The 14028-nt window shown below is 44.1% G+C and overlaps 1 protein-coding gene across 1 annotated transcript in view; it reads right to left on the bottom strand.

Annotated features, from left to right (window-relative positions):
- EIPR1 (EARP complex and GARP complex interacting protein 1) overlaps positions 1-14028 on the bottom strand; it is an 871634-nt gene that overhangs the window by 430890 nt on the left and 426716 nt on the right. The window lies entirely within an intron of this gene.

Genomic DNA, 14028 nt, shown 5'->3' with positions numbered 1-14028 from the left:
GTCATTCCCAGGGGTGTGGGGGCTGCCTAGTTGTGTGCATGCGCCGAACTTTGCAAATGAGAAAAAGCATGGTGCAGGCGCAATTTACAAGTGTGGAGTAAGTGAGACCCAGGCAGCATGACTCACTCACACAGGAGTTTATGCACTGCACCTGCATACTCAGCATGGTTTAAGGAAATTCAACCCACTCCCTCCCAGGCATTGAACACATATTTACCAAGAAACTCTGAGAAAAGCCTGCCGGCTGCACTGACGGCTGGTGGTGTGTGTGCCTGGTGAAAGCGTGCACTGACGGCTGGTGGTGTGTGTGCCTGGTGGAAGCGTGCACTGACGGCTGGTGGTGTGTGTGCCCAGTGAAAGCGTGCACTGACTTCTGGTGGTGTGTGTGTGCCTGGTGAAAGCGTGCACTGACGGCTGGTGGTGTGTGCCTGGTGGAAGCGTACACTGACGGCTGGTGGTGTGTGTGCCCAGTGAAAGCGTGCACTGACTTCTGGTGGTGTGTGTGTGCCTGGTGAAAGCGTGCACTGACGGCTGGTGGTGTGTGCCTGGTGGAAGCATGCACAGACGGCTGGTAGTGTGTGATGGCTGGTAGTGTGTGTGTGCCTGGTGAAAGTGCGCACTGACGGCTGGTGGTGTGTGTGCCCTGTGAAAGCGTGCACTGACGCCTGGTGGTGTGTGTGCCCGGTGAAAGCGTGCACTAACTTCCGGTGATGTGTGTGCCCGGTGAAAGCGTGCACTGACGGCTGGTGGTGTGTGTGCCTGGTGGAAACGTGCTCGACAGCTGGTGGTCTGTGTGCCTGGTGGAAGCGTACACTGTTGGTTGGTGGTGTGTGCCTGGTGGAAGCATGCACTGACGGCTGGTGGTGTGTATAAAACACACAAGATGATGGACGGAATGTGGCACATTGGCAAAACATTCACCCCCAGTCACAGATCTGGGTTTAATCCATCGTTATATTGCTCACCACACCAGCCACTTTCAGACATGGCCATATACAAATCAGTCTTGACCCTGTGCCTCAGGGGAACACTCCAGCCAGAACTGCCAAGCCATGTCTTCCCTGGACCGAATCAAGCATCCTAGGACCGGTTTTTGACTATCAGCCGTCATCAGCCAGGATAGCTTGACTCCAGTGGCGTAGTGAGCACGGGACCTACGTCTGGGCATACCTTTCCCACATAGGGCGAGCAGCAAAATACATAAGATGATGGACGGAATGTTGCATGTTGGAAACGGCCCTTTTTGCAGGGTTAGCCCCAAACTTTTTGCTTCTTCCTCCCTTATTTTTCCTGACCCGTGGTTGCTGGCAATAGGACTCTGGGCACTTTACCACTGCTGATCAGTGCTAAAGTGCATATGCTCTCTGTGTAAATTGTGATCGTGATTGGTTATCCATGATTGGCATATTTTTATTACCAAGAAGTCCCTAGTAAAGTGCAATAAGTGTGCCAGGGCTGGTGATTCAAATGCTACTAGTGGGCCTGAAGCACTGATTGCGCCACCCACATGAGTAGCCCTAAAATGTGTCTCAGGCCTGCCACCGCCGTCCACAATCAGTGCTGCAGGCCCACTAGTAGCATTTGAATCACCAGCCCTGGCACATGTAGTGCACTTTACTAGGGACCTACTGGTAAAACAAATATGCCAATCATGGATAACCAATCACAGTAACAATTTATACAGAGAGCATATGCACTTTAACACTGATCAGACAGAGGTAAGGTGCCCAGAGTCCTATTGCCCAAAACCACAGGTCAGGAAAAACAAGGGAGGAACAAGCAAAAAGTCTGGGAATAACCCTGCAAAAAGGACCATTTCCAACATGTACCCTTACACACTGCATGATAGCATACATTGTTATTTGTGTAGCTTAGCTCATAAACCATGCTCAGAGAATTATTGTTCTGCAGACGACTATTATGGAACAATGGCGGCTGAACGGCAGTTCCCTTTGGTAACTGCACTTGTATTTTTTGTGTTTCGAAGCTAAAAACTCTGGTTTCCTGTCCGCTGGCTGTCGTATGTTGAATGAATAGCTCTTCATGTAATGAGCGTTGACAAGTGAACAGACCCAATAAATAACAATTAAAAAAATAATTATTTTGGGGGGAGCAAAGAGACAGCATAAAAGAGATGTGACTAAAAACATCTATAATTTAATAATCAGTCATCAGAATCGTAGATAAAACATATTTATTGAAGCACACTGAAACGTGCTGCAGCAACTACATGTTCCAATAATAGGCAATTCACAGTACTACATGAAAGGTAGAAGGCGGGCCGAGCCATACATTTCTCAGATGTAGATTTGTGTTCAAACTGGGCGATTTTCAGGGCTTAAAACAGTAGACAAGTAATGCCTTTTATTTCTTCATGAACATGGTCCCACAGGCTGCAGTGTTCCGAGTAGGAAAGTAGAATTTTTCTGGCATAGTTAACCCACTTTTTGCCTGGTGTCAGTGTGACTGTTACACCGGGTCCTGCTAATCAGGATACCTGTGTCTGTGCTCTCTCTCCTAAATTCATTGGTATGTACTTAGTACACCCCACAGCTGGTACGCTCCTTCCCCTAGTAAATGCCTTGTACATGGTACTAAGGTACCTAGGGCATTGGTACACCAGGGGTCTCCCATGGGTTGCAGAATGTATTATGCCACCCATGGGAGCCTATGCAAACTGTGTCTGCAGGTCTGCCATTGCAGCCTGTGTAAAATGGTGCAATATATAAGGTTTTCCTCATATCCTGGTCACTGCACTTTAAAACTATAAGACATCCCTAAGGTAGGCCTTACAGCCCACAGGCAGGGTTCGAAGTGTGAGGGAACCCCATGCACGAGCGAGGACACCCCTACAAACTCTAGAGTCCATTCTTTGGCTTTTTGAGTGTGGGGAAGCCACTTTAAGGTATGTAGTGGACACTGGCCAAATTGAGATGTCCAGCTACATAATGGCTTCCCCGAAACCTGTCATGTTTGGTGTCAAACATGTTGAAAATCATGCCACCACATGGACTCCAGTGCTAGTTGCATAATCTCATGTACTGGGGGGCCCCTTAGAGGACCCCTCCCTCCCCATGTCTACCTGTGTAGCCTTACAGGGTCTGCGTGAAAGCTAGTGCTGCTGCTGACCCTAGACACTGTTCTGCCCTCCTGCTGCTGAGCTTAACTCGAGCAATGGAGGCAGAACAAAGGATTTCCTGCAGAGGAGAGGTGTTTCCACCTAGCCTTTAGAAATAGGTGTCTTAGGCTAGGGTAGGGGTGCTTCTGAGCACCTCTAGACTGCTTCAAATGTCTCATTTGGTGCCCTCCTTGCATAAACCAGTTTGCACCAGTCCAGGAGCCCTTGGCTCCCACTCTGGCGCGAAACTACACAAAGGACAGGTGAATGACCAACCCCCATGTCTGGTTCCTCCCCTGGGAGGTGCCCAGAGCTCCTCCACATGGCCACTTGATTCTGGCTTCTTGAATCTTAGATGGGCAGAGGGCCCGATGGAGCATCTAACTGGCCAGTCCTGCAGTGTATCGTCCTTGACACTCCCTGATAAGTGGGTCAATACAGAAGATGTCCACCCACTTTCCTGGTTTACTTAAGGGCTCCCCTGAGTGTGGATCCTTAGATTCATCCAGACTTCATCTTCAAGAACCGTCTGGCTTTCCTGAAGATCTATCTAAAGACTCTTCTTCTATTGGGCACTGAACTCTGCTGCTAGACCAGGAACCAAGACAAAGCCAGCTTCTGGTAGGAAGGCTCGTAATGCAACTTTGTCTCCATGCTTTTCCAAGTTCTGCACCTTCCGTGGATATGCATCCTCCTGAGTCTCCCACGACTCCACCTGCATCAAGATTCTCCCTTGGAGTGAAACACCCCTGCATCTGCAGGAACCTCAACGACAACGACAAGCTTGTGTATCCTGCTGTCCAAGGGACACCTCCCAACTCTACAAAACAGGTGGTGGTTTGTTGCCTCCCCAGAGGCCTGGCCAGTCTTCTGCCATTTGGGAGACTATAATCCCTCTCCAGCAGACTAGAAATGTATCCCTGTTCACCACATCTGCAATTACCAAGACTTGTTGGTTCTCCTCACTGAAGATCTTCAAGCACCAAAACGCCCCAGCCTCCAGCATCACAGAGCCCATAAGTGACATCCCCCCTGCTTCTCCAGAGAAATGGGCATTAATCTTCTGTGTACTGCCTAGGCCTTCCTACAACTCCTTGTGCCTGTCGCCAGAGAGTCCTCCTGGGGTTTCAATCAATTCCTGCAGGCTTGTCTGCGTGCTGAGGGCTGGCCCTGACTTACCCTTGCTTCGTGAGTTCCACAGACCTTGCTGGTCTGCAACTTAGCATTGTTTCCTGCAACATATCTGTTGCGTCCCTGCTGTAGGTGTCCTGCGTCTCTGGGTAGCCACGGGTAGGGTGTCCTCCAACCTCACAGGTTCCAAAGGGTTTCCTCGAGGTCCTCTGGGAAGGGCCCAAAATCTATAAAACTCCAACTGCGACTCTGCTATGTTATCCTATGGACGTTGACCCACTGTATCACGTCTGCCCCTGGGCGCCTTGGGAATCCTAGCTACTCACCTTTGGTGGTTTCTTGCTTCCACTGGTTCACAGATCCTTGGGTGGTTGTCTCGTTTGAGTACGCACCTCGCCTTACATTTTCTTAGCATATGGGTTGTCTCACCCCACGCCACCCACTATTGGAGCCTATGTGTTTTACATGCTTTATTTACCTGTTTTTAAGTATATGTTACTGCATATTGATATTGCCAGTTAGGAGATATACCAAAGTGGTTTTAGTGTAAGTGTGTAATAAATACAAAGTTTTGTTCTAAGAAAGGTGCGGTTCTTTCTTCTGTGTAAGCTTTACTAGCTAACTGAGCGGTAATGTGCCCACTTTACACCCTCCTGAATTAGCTTTAACTGCTCTCCACAGCCACCCCTTGAGAGCTTTGGTTATCAGGGACCACTACAACTATTACTAAGGGTTGCCTGGACTCAGTGCAGGGTGCCTCACCAATAGGTGTACATCATATAGTGAGCCAGCCTCCTACAGTCTGTGATTAACATTTCTTAACAGGTTCACTTGTTCTTAATCATTCATATTTATTTCTTGCAGGCTGCTGTAGTCTTTTATTGTCTGTGTGTGTGTGATTCCTACAAGTCTTCTACTTGTCCGTCTAATTGCAGTCTTGAGAACAGAACTGATATCCCTCTTAGGAAAAATAGAAGCCCCAGTGATCTACATAAATCCTTACCACTTAAGAAATTAGATGAAATGGGGAGAAGGTAGTGTAGGGCTACACTGCCCACATACTAATTAATTACTAATAACAATACTATTAATCATATTTATTTTGATCAAATACACATTAGCTGCATAGTTGGTAGCTCTTCAGTCAAAGTGCAAAACTGTGGTGATTGTTAACACTAATCCCTTCACTGGTACTTGCCCAGAATAACCAGCAAATTTGGATCATGCTGGCTATGTGTGGATTTTTAAATTCAATGACTGATTTTTGGATCGCAGTTTTTTTTTGTGTCTTATAAGATTATATTTCATCAAGCCTAATGGTTGAATGAATGAATGATGCTTGTTTCCGGTCCAGGGAAAACATGGCTTGGCAGTTTGGGCTGGACTGTTCCCATAAGGCACAGGGTCAAGACTTATTTGCATATAGCTGTGTCTGAACTGGGGTGGAGAATGGAGAAGTGAGCAAAAGAACCATGATGGATTCAACCCAAATCTGTGACATGGGGGTGAGAGTCTGGAAAGTTTCAGTGCTCCGTCCATCATCTCCATGTGTTTGCGCATGAATGAATGAAACAGATTTGTAAAGCATGAAACTGCTAACCATAATTGCGTCCTGGCACTGGCCTGTAAAAATATGATTTCAGAGTAACAACCACGTTTTTTTGCCATTACCATATTGTAGGTGATCATTTTCGGAATGGAAATAAACATGAAGAGAGTTACTCAAATTAGGTGCCAAGTAGCAGAAAGCTCAGGCGACAGCAGGGATAGTGAAGGTCTCAGTCGAGCAGCCGAACCTCTATAACACTAAATTCGGATTTTTGTTTTCTAAATATAAAACATCCTCAATTTTTCGGGTCACATAATGCTGACAAACAGGAAACTAGTCTGCTACTCGATTAGTGATATTTTATTAAGTTCTATCGTTTCTCTTTGGATTGCAGCCACTGCAGGTTTGTTGCTCCTCACTATAAATACAGGAATTCAAGTACCAGGATGCAAAGAAAAGCATATTTGCTACATTAATGGAGATAATAGTTTGCTCCTTGTATATCTCAAGTTACAGGCTACAACTAGGATGAAAAGCGGGGACTAAGGAGTGCCATATTTGGTTCTATCCGGGCCGTTATCTGAGCAAAGAGCAGTCCTGCACAGAAGAATGAATACTGTTGCTTCTGGAACACGTTGGTGGACAGCCCTTTGCAGCCTGCCCCCTAAGAAGTTAGTTTCGTTATGGTTTAATCTTCTTTATTTCTATTTTTCTCTATTGCATGTTAAGAAAATGGTTCAAACCCCCATCTTAAGGAAGGGGTCATGGCGCAGTTTGAACTGGGGGAGGGGGGGTTAAAAAGGAAGACTTACCGTATGAACGGTAGCTCCGATAACAGTCACCCATCACCATTACACCATCATCATCATCACATGGAACATTAGGGGAGTGAATAACCCAACACAACGATAGAGGGTTCACTCACTCCTTAAACGTAAGGGCATTCAAATACCCCTCTTTCAGGAGTCCCATACAACTTGAGAAGGTTCTATACTTCAAAATGCACCTCGAGGCCACATAACAAATCGAGCATAGAGCTCGCTGCTTTCTCTTAAGCAATCATTGTATGATAAAGGGGACAAGGTGGGCACAATACTCACATGCAAAATTACTCTCTACAGCCAAATCACACACAGTTGGAGTAAAGACAAGCAATTACACATGGGTGAAACGATCAGCCGTGCACATTTTCTAAAAGGCTCTGTAAATGTGGGGCCCTAAAAGCTCGTGACATCCGTGTCTACTTCCAAACTCGAAAATGGACCCTATCGTACCGTGTTGCAGTGATTTGCTTGAAGCACCTACTAATCCCGCCAGGGTTCGTAGACCCTCCGCTACATGCCCCAGGGTATGACACCTGGTCCAGGTGGCATCTCACTAGATTTCCACTTAACCTTCTGTCCACTTTTGCCAAACCAGCTGACCACACTTTTCAACTTCTCTACAATGTGCAAGGCCGAAATCACACTCATTGCCAAACCTCGAAAGGACCCAACCAACTGTAAGTAAGTAAGTAAGTAAGTAAGTATTTTATTTGTTGATTAATTAAAATCATTACAAGCAAGAAAAAAAAATAAGAGCCACTAAGAAAAACAAGCATATACTAGACACAGAGTTATCAACATCTTAAAATGATCCACCAATAATGCGATAATAGATGACCATTCCATAAAAACATTCAAACATTATACGATAATTAAAATACATGAAACTTACTAAAATGCCTTATAATTTACACCAGGAACTATTATAGTAGCATTTACCTAAAGTGACTTATGTTAACAGTTGGAATTACAAATACACATTTTTATCTGTTTTTCATTTACAAGCGGTAATAAAGTGCAATGTGCACGCCTATATTAAATTATACTCATAGTCCCTTAAACTAGCTTAACACATTGGCTCCAATGAATTTTAAATTATGTTTCTTAGGTATTTTATATCGCAATACAGTTATTTACCCGTTCTACTACTTTTAGTTTATTCTCTGCAATAATGATAAATTTAACAAAACAATAAGTAAGTTTAATATTGACTCCACTCAAACAGGTAATAATAGCTTGCCTACATGTTCTAATTCCTAGTTCATTAAGGATCGGTTTTAGGATGGACTTCCGGGCGTCTGCCAGAGCTGGGCATAAGGTTACTATATGAATTATTGTTTCCTCCCTTTGCCTACAAAGCCTGCAAATGTTCGATGACCATTGATTCTCCCATTTTGGTATGCCATCCTTTGTCGGATATCTTCCCAACCTTAAATGCATGAATTTATTCTTAAACCTAGGTTTTATATGATATGCCAAATAAGGTTGAGGCGACAGCCTACCAAAGGGATTAGCAATTGTCCAAAAATGATTTTTTTTTCCTTAATTCCTCCTTGTCAGCTATAATGGTTAGCAGTGCGGCCATTTGATTCATTTCTTTTTTAAAAACTACTTTACTCCGCATTTCATCTTCTAAATTAGAGCAATCAAAATTACATAAGCATTCATTTAGGTACAGCTGCCAGTTTTTTAAGTATTCACCCTCTGAAATTTCTAGCCAGCATAGCTTTGCTAAAGATCCTTCATCCGAGCGGGCTAATAATTTTAAGGACTTCAAGAATGCTGATTGACGTGCCACAAATTGGTTTTTCAGTCCAAATTCCAGTCTTATGTTTGCTCGAATGATATATTTAGGGATTTTAAACACAGCTTTATAAGTTCTAATTTCTATATCGTCGAGCACTTTCGCGTCTTTGCCCCGAAAGATGATTGAGCAATAGTCCAAAGAAGGAATTAACTTTGCTTTCATCATCTTCATCAAATGATCATAATTAGGGCATACTAATTTGTCTCTTAATTTCCTAAAAGCAATATCAGTGCATCATCGAACATGATCCCAAGGTATTTATATGATTTCACGTTTTCGATTACCAGGCCATTGATATTCCACTCTTTAATCCTTGGTCTCCCTTTTCCTATAGTCATTATTTTTGTCTTTTTTATATTAATTGTTAGTCCATTTTGTGTGACATAGCCATTAAAAGAGTCAATTAACCTTTTTAGCCCTATTTCTGTTTGGCTCAATAAAATGGTGTCATCTGCATAGGGCAGGTATTTAATTTCTTGACCATGAATAAAAGGTGAATGTGAATTAATATTTTTAAAATGAGCTGGCAAATCGGCCATAAAAAGATTAAAAAGGCAGGGAGCCAAAACACAGCCTTGTTTCAATCCCACATTCGTATCCAAACGACGAGTCATATGTTTTCCATCGCCAATTTTGATCTGCACCCAGGTATTGGAGTATAAAAGTATAATCATCTTTAATAGTATTACCGGAATACCCCAATTCCTTAATTTACCCCAGAGAGTATTTCGCGGAACAGAATCAAAAGCGGCTTTTAGATCAATAAAACACACATATAATCTTTGCATCCTGGTTTTGGCTCTCTCTCTTAATAATGTTAATAAAATCAAATTGGTATGGGTAGATTCTCCCTTTCTAAACCCTGTTTGAAAATTAGGGATCAGCTCTTCCTTTGAGGCCCAAGCCTCTAGCTCTTCCAACAGGCAACTAGCAAACATTTTTGCCTCTACATCAGTGAGAGTAATCAAACGATGATTAGCCGGATTATCCTGCGGGCCACACTTGTATATTGGTTGTATAATACTCCCATGCCAAGATAACGGTATAAGACCTGATTTAAGGACTTCATTAAACAAAAGCATTAGTAACTCCGGCCAGTTACTTAATTCAGCTTTAAATATTGCGTTCGGGATACCATTTGGGCCTGGTGCTCCGTTGGATCTAATCCTCTTTATCGCTTTTTTTACTTTATCAAGCGACCAGGGCTCCATATCCACTCTACATTGAGGAGAGCGAATACAGCCTTCACTCCTATCCATTACTTTAAGCCTATCAATTGGACTATTATTGAAGCATCATTATCTAGATTTTGGGAATCGATTTTTTTATTGAAAAAGCTCACCCAACTCACTTCATCAACATTAGCAGTATTGCTTCTATTATTACCGTTCTCGATGTCATTAATAATGTACCAGAATAACCGTAGATCTTTGGATTTACAAGCATGATGGACTTTTGCCCATATTGATTCATAATATGCTTGCTTAGCCATCCAGATTTCCCTCTTGTATCTCTGTTTTAACTCTCTGATTTTAAGCGATGCACTTTGAAGCGATATCCTGTTTTTATTTCGGTGCAATAATCTTATTTCTTTACTAAGCTTTCTTTTTTGATATAGTAAGTGGGAGGAATACCATCCTGGTTTCCTGGAATTTAACATTATGCCTTTGGTGGGCTCATCTCTAACAGATTTAGCCAATAGTTCGTCACACAAGAGAGCCCAAAGGTCAACCATAGGTTTCCCTTCCTCATAAGCAGCATGCGCATCCCGAATTAAACAGTCAAGCACTATCAAAATGTTATCCTCAGTTTTTTCATTCCATGTTAACCTTTTAAGATCAAAGGATGCTGGTTACTGGTAGATAGTCCAGATCTATATCAAAATTAATCACTTGTGGGTTGTGGTCGCTTTCAATACTTGGGGCAATCACATAGCTTTTTACTAACTTATATAATTTCTCAGACATTATAGTATAGTCTATTACAGAGGAGCTATCTGCTTTGTTATAAGTCTGGATGTTATCAGGGTCATGCATAATCTTTAAATTGTATTTTTTAAACTCACAATCTGTCCATTGAGCTAACCATTTAAAGTCAGGTGTCTGCTTTTTAGACGAAACGAAATGCATATTAAAGTCACCCGAAATAATAAATACTGAATCTAAATGCTCATAATATAAGGTTTTTACCGTCCCCCATAGCTGAGTAATTTGTGTGGATCTAACATTTTTTTTGCAGTTCAATTACACATTTTTTTAAATAATCGAATGACTTGCTATTAGTTTAACACACTGTAACCATTTTACATGAAGGTCAATTTCAAAATGAGAAGCTTTTAAATTTGTAGAAATATATATAGAAAGACCACCACAGGGGCGACCTGAGTTGGCTTCTCGAGTTGCGACATTACAGTATTCAATATAACCTATAAAAGGTTCTTTTAACGTGGTCCAAGTTTCCTGAAACATTAATATACTGAAAGCCTTCAAAAAATCAATTACATATTGGTCTTCGATTAATGATTTTAAGCCATTGGAGTTCCAGGAACAAAAAGTCAATGAATTTGTTCGACATCAATCCTTCTTTTCAAGATTTTGATTTGTTAATATTCCTGGAAGCCAACTCCAATCGTCTACTAAATCTGGGACTTTCTTTAACGCCTCACAGGTTCGCAAACCAGACTGGCTACTCCTTATCTTTATGCCATATGCTAAGTATAATTCCTTAGATGCGCCGTACGCATTTTTTAGAACTCTAACATGTTCTTCTATGACTCTATTTTTGTCATCAGTTTTTTGAGTAGCAGTAGATAATTTTTTATCATCCCCTTTCGGTTCATTTGGAAACAGCAACATTGGATAGCAAGAAGCTAGAGCTCGCCAGACTTTAATGTCCCATTTCTCAAATACGCTACCATTCGCCATTATTTTATCAACAATTTCCTTATTTATCCAAGTAGTAATTGTTATCTCCCTATCAAGATATTCACTTCAAGACGAGCGTTTTCCCGTTATGAGATCTAGGGTCAAGCGCTGCTCGGTGAGGGCTATTTCTTTTTCTAAAATTACAGTCGCCCTTTTGAAAAATGGATCCAATGTTCCCGTGGCCGTCCCACCCGTAGATCTGAGTGTCACTTTTCTTTCCTTACCGGACCGTGGCGGCATATTGAGTGCTTGTCCAGTATATCAGGCGCTCTCCACAACAGGATTTAACCGACAGGAGGTGGGTGCGGGAAGAGGACCAGCTGCGGCAAATCAGCGCCGCTGTGCACGCTGGTCCTCGCAGTCCCGCTGACTATCTGGGGGTCAGTCTCTCACTGTGATGGCATATACCTTCCTCACGCTCCACAATATGAGCGGCTCCCGCGCAGCGGGGGCCGCGAGAAGTTGTCTTTCTCACAAGGAAGGTCCGCGATGTCCAGGAGTCCTCAGCAGCAACACCTGCTCTCCCTCCGCAAAACTAAGGACAGGCAGCACCAGGTAGGCGCTCTCCACAACAGGATTTAACCGACAGGAGGTGGGTGCGGGAAGAGGACCAGCTGCGGCAAATCAGCGCCGCTGTGCACGCTGGTCCTCGCAGTCCCGCTGACTATCTGGGGGTCAGTCTCTCACTGTGATGGCAGATACCTTCCTCACGCTCCACAATATGAGCGGCCCCCGCGCAGCGGGGGCCGCGAGAAGTTGTTTTTCTCACAAGGAAGGTCCGTGATGTCCAGGAGTCCCCAGCAGCAACACCAGCTCTCCCTACCCAAAAATAAGGACAGGCAGCACCAGGTACGCGCTCTCCACAACAGGATTTAACCGGACAGGAGGTGGGGCGGGGAGAGGACCAGCTGCGGCAAATCAGCGCCGCTGTGCACGCTGATCCTCGCAGTCCCGCTGACGATCTGGGGGTCAGTCTCTCACTGTGATAGCAGATACCTTCCTCACGCTCCACAATACGAGCGGCTCCCGCGCATCGGGGGCCGCGAGAAGTTGTCTTTCTCACAAGGAAGGTCCGCGATGTCCAGGAGTCCCCAGCAGCAACACCAGCTCTCCCTCCGCAAAACTAAGGACAGGCAGCACCAGGTAGGCGCTCTCCACAGCAGGATTTGACTGGACAGGAGGTGGGGACGGGAAGAGGACCAGCTGCGGCAAATCAGCGCCGCTGTGCACGCTGGTCCTCGCAGTCCCGCTGACGATCTGGGGGTCAGTCTCTCACTGTGATGGCAGATACCTTCCTCACGTTCCACAATACGAGCGGCGCCCGCGCAGCGGGGGCCGCGAGAAGTTGTCTTTCTCACAAGGAACGTCCACGATGTCCAGGAGTCCCCAGCAGCAACACCAGCTCTCCCTCCGCAAAACTAAGGACAGGCAGCACCCTTTTGTTTGTTTATCCTCTCATTTACTCCGGTGGCTGAGAGGCTTTATAAAATATTTTTTAATTTTGCCAAATAGGTCTTCATGGGCCCTAGTTATATTTTGATATAACTGTGTCTGGGTGGTGCAGGTTCGTAACTCTGTTAATGTGTTACTAACATCTGCCCTTTGGCTGTGAGTGTTTCTTCACTTTCCACTATTTTGTTCCATTTTAACCTCCTCAGATTATTACAAAGCACGGCATTGTTGGTGTTACAGTGTATTATTGGTGTTGGGAACTTTCCTGGAGCTTACATTTTTAATGATAGGGGGTTATGATCACTTCCCACTCTCTCCTGGACCTCCATGTCGATGAGGGAGGCCCAGTATTCCATATTTATGAGTATATAGTCAATAAGACTCTTACTCACACCATTTTAAAAAGAATTGGAACCTAGCTTGTCTGACGGAGTATGCCCATTTACTGCCCGAGACCCATCCCCATACATAATGCTTTAAGTTGTTAAGCTGCCTCCGTCCATCTCTCAACAGGGGGCGCCTCTAAAGAAGGGATGCTCCATTGCGCATTGTGATGACCTGTCTTCCTCTGTATTCTCGTTCCATGTTGGAACCTAGTGCTTGGAACCACATGACACCAAGGTTCCCATAACTGGTCATTCCAGGATTGTCAGTTGTGAGCTGACTGTTGGCTGGGGCTGAATAAATATAACCTATTGGACACAATACTGTGTATATTCCACATTATTACACTGGCGACGCTTGTGGATGGGATCTACTCATGCAGGACAGCCTCAACAACAGGAGATTAGCTAAATACTAAGAGAAAACCTCACGTGACTGGTATGTCGATGAAGGAAGATTGATCAACATCTCCATGGTACAGCTGTCACCCAGCGAAGAAAACGCAGTGAAGGAGGTGGAGAACGTCGAAAACGCGACGAAAATTGGCAAAGGTAGACTTTTACAATGATTTTTGGAAGAAATTAAGAAAAAAACGAAGTTTGTAACTGACACCAGTTTTCGAGGGTGATTTCCCTTAGAAAAAAGTCTATTGGTTTGAAGAAAAGTTGGCGCACATCTTGGAATGGGCAAGTTTCAAGAATAAAAAAAAACAAGCTCGAATAGCCAAAGAAAGAAACATTTAATGTTGTGGCGGCCATTTTGACTTGGTTTGGGAAAAAGAGGAAAAGAAAGCCCAATTCACTTTGGAAACAAGACTGTTTGTTTGTGATGGATTAGTG

The sequence above is a fragment of the Lissotriton helveticus genome, chromosome 6, assembly GCF_964261635.1.
Source record: "Lissotriton helveticus chromosome 6, aLisHel1.1, whole genome shotgun sequence".
Taxonomy (NCBI): Eukaryota; Metazoa; Chordata; class Amphibia; order Caudata; family Salamandridae; genus Lissotriton; species Lissotriton helveticus.
Note: the sequence above shows the minus strand (reverse complement) of the source record. Positions and strands in the feature narration are given on the sequence as shown.